This window comes from Myotis davidii, unplaced genomic scaffold, assembly GCF_000327345.1.
Source record: "Myotis davidii unplaced genomic scaffold, ASM32734v1 scaffold199, whole genome shotgun sequence".
Taxonomy (NCBI): domain Eukaryota; kingdom Metazoa; phylum Chordata; class Mammalia; order Chiroptera; family Vespertilionidae; genus Myotis; species Myotis davidii.
This window is the reverse complement of record NW_006290680.1, coordinates 4581508-4584139: the sequence shown is the minus strand read 5'-3', so window position 1 is coordinate 4584139 and position 2632 is coordinate 4581508.

Below are 2632 nucleotides of genomic sequence, written 5' to 3'. Positions count from 1 at the left end.
GACCCTCCAGGGAGGGAGCAGTAGGGGACGCCCGCTTTGGGGCCGGTCCTTAGAAGACCTCCGCGGAGGGTCTGGGGTAGGGATTCAAACCAGTGGAGAGTACACAGAGCGCAGGGAAGTGACCAGCACGCAATAGGTGATCCAAATACGTGTGGCGTCTTGAGACTCGCGAGACCTAGTTTCCAGCCTGACCTGTGCATGGACCAGCTGTCGGGCACATCACTTAATCTTTCCTGCTGGTACTCGGATTCTTATTGGGGAATGTTTGTTGAATTAATTGTCCCATTTCATAGACAGGACGGTGAGTTCCAGAAAGAGAAAGGGGTTTGCCCACAGAGGGGCAGCTGGTGGTGATGGGACTGGATTAGGGACTTCCTTTTTTTTAAAAAAAATATTTTTTATTGATTTCAGAGAGGAAGGGAGAGCGAGAGAGAGCTAGAAACATCAATGATGAGAGAGAATCATTGATGCCTCCTGTAGGACCCACAATGGGGATAGAGCTTGCAACTGGAGCATGTGCCCTGACCGGGAATCGAACCCTGACCTCCCGGTTCATAGGTCAAGGCTCAACCACGGAGTCATGCTGGCTGGGCAGAAGCCTCATTTTTTGATGACAAGTCCAGGCGGAGGGGTGGGGTGTAGCTGCAGCGCAGGCATACTTATTGTGCACAATTTATGTGTCAGGACTGTGCTGCTGAACACCTTGCCTCAGGTAATCCTCATCGCTCTCGTGGGAAGGACAGTGTTTCCCACTTTATGGTCGGGGCAGCTGAAGCTCAGAGAAGGGTCTGCTCAAGGTCAACGGTCAGAGGCAGACTCAGAATTGGAGCCCAGGTCTGACCAGAGAGACATGCAAGAGCACGCACTGTGTTCCAGGGGTTTTGCACACATTCTCACGATAACCCTTCAACTGACGTGCTGTTGTCCCCCTTCTATAGATAAGAGAGCTAAAGCCCGGAACTGGAGGAGACTGGCCTTCGGCCGCACAACAGATCTAAGGACAAAACCTCAACTCGCTTAAACGCCGAGCACAGGGTAAGTGAAGGACACCCTGCCCGCTCCTGGCCAGGCACTGGGCCAGCTGCTTGATGCACATTCAATCCGTGTCCACCCCGGGCAGCAGGCATTACCGAACCCACAGTGCAGATGACATTACTGAGGTCAGGAGGTGAGTCACTGGCCCTCAATTCCAGCAGCGCTTAGAGACAGTGGCAGGGGCAGGAAACGAACATTTCCTGAATATCCACGCAGGCGGACCACTTCTCTAACCCACCTCAATCCTCCAGCCTCCCCTGGAAGGTGCTAGTGTCTGCATTGTGGAGAAAAGCACTCCCCAAGGCGCCAGGTGCTTCTAGGGTGGAGATAAAGACTTGCCTGCCTCCAGGAGAGAGGGAGACAGGTGGATAATGTATTAGACCTCTCTGGAAGCCAAGCCCAATAGACATTAGTTCATCTAACCTTTTAACCATAGTTGGAGGTGGATATTTTTATCTCCACTTGACAGAGGCTCAGAGAGGTGACATGACTTGCCTACAGTCACACAAGAAAGCCGAAGTTCAATCTGACAGACTCTACAAATGCTTTAAATAGTCCGAGCCAATGGCTGTCAAGCTTGACCATGCGCCAGAATCACCCACCCCCAGAGTTTCTGACTCAGCCTGTCTAGAGCAGGCGGAGAAGTTGCATTTTGACAAATTTCCAGGTGATGCCAACTCTGCTAGCAGGGAGCACACTTTGAGAATGAGTGGTCTAGATGGATTCCCCCTACAACCCTAGATGATAAGCACTCACTATCCAGTGATGGCGAACCTATGACACGCGTGTCAGAGGTGACACACGAACTCATTTTTTTGGTTGACTTTTCTTTGTAAAATGGCATTTAAATATATAAAATAAATATCAAAAATATAAATCTTTGTTTTACTATGGTTGCAAAGATCAAAAAATTTCTATATGTGACACGGCACCAGAGTTAAGTTAGGGTTTTTCAAAATGCTGACACGCTGAGCTCAAAAGGTTCGCCATCCACTGCACTATGCCCGTTTTGCTGAGGAGGCATTAGGTTCTGAGCGTGGCGCGTCCAAGATCCTACAGTAGCTGAAACCGGTTTGGCTCGGTGGATAGAGCCTCGGCTTGCGGACTGAAGGGTCCCAGGTTCGATTCCAGTCAAGGGCATGTACCTGGGTTGCGGGCACATCCCCAGTGGGGGATGTGCAGGAGGCAGCTGGTCGATGTTTCTCTCTCATCGATGTTTCTAACTCTCTATCTCTCTCCCTTCCTCTCTGTAAAAAATCAATAAAATATATATATAAAAAAAAGAACAGATCCTACAGAAGACCGCTGGGTTGCAAAAATCAAATTTTGTCTGGGAAAGGGAGACACCCTGTATAAGCATCCCCCAGGTGCCAGGCGTTTGTTTATGCCAATGAAACGAGGGTGGGGAGGCTCAGTGATTTGACCAAAGTCCCCCAGTCAGGGAGTGAGGACTAGTCAAACACAAGCCTGACTCTTCGGTCCAGAGGGCATCTGATACCTACCCAGCGCCTACTGCGTACCAGACACTTCACAGAGAGCATCCGACACCCCAGGGCGGTAAATGGGGCGGGGGTGGGGTGAGGGGTGGGGAGTGGCG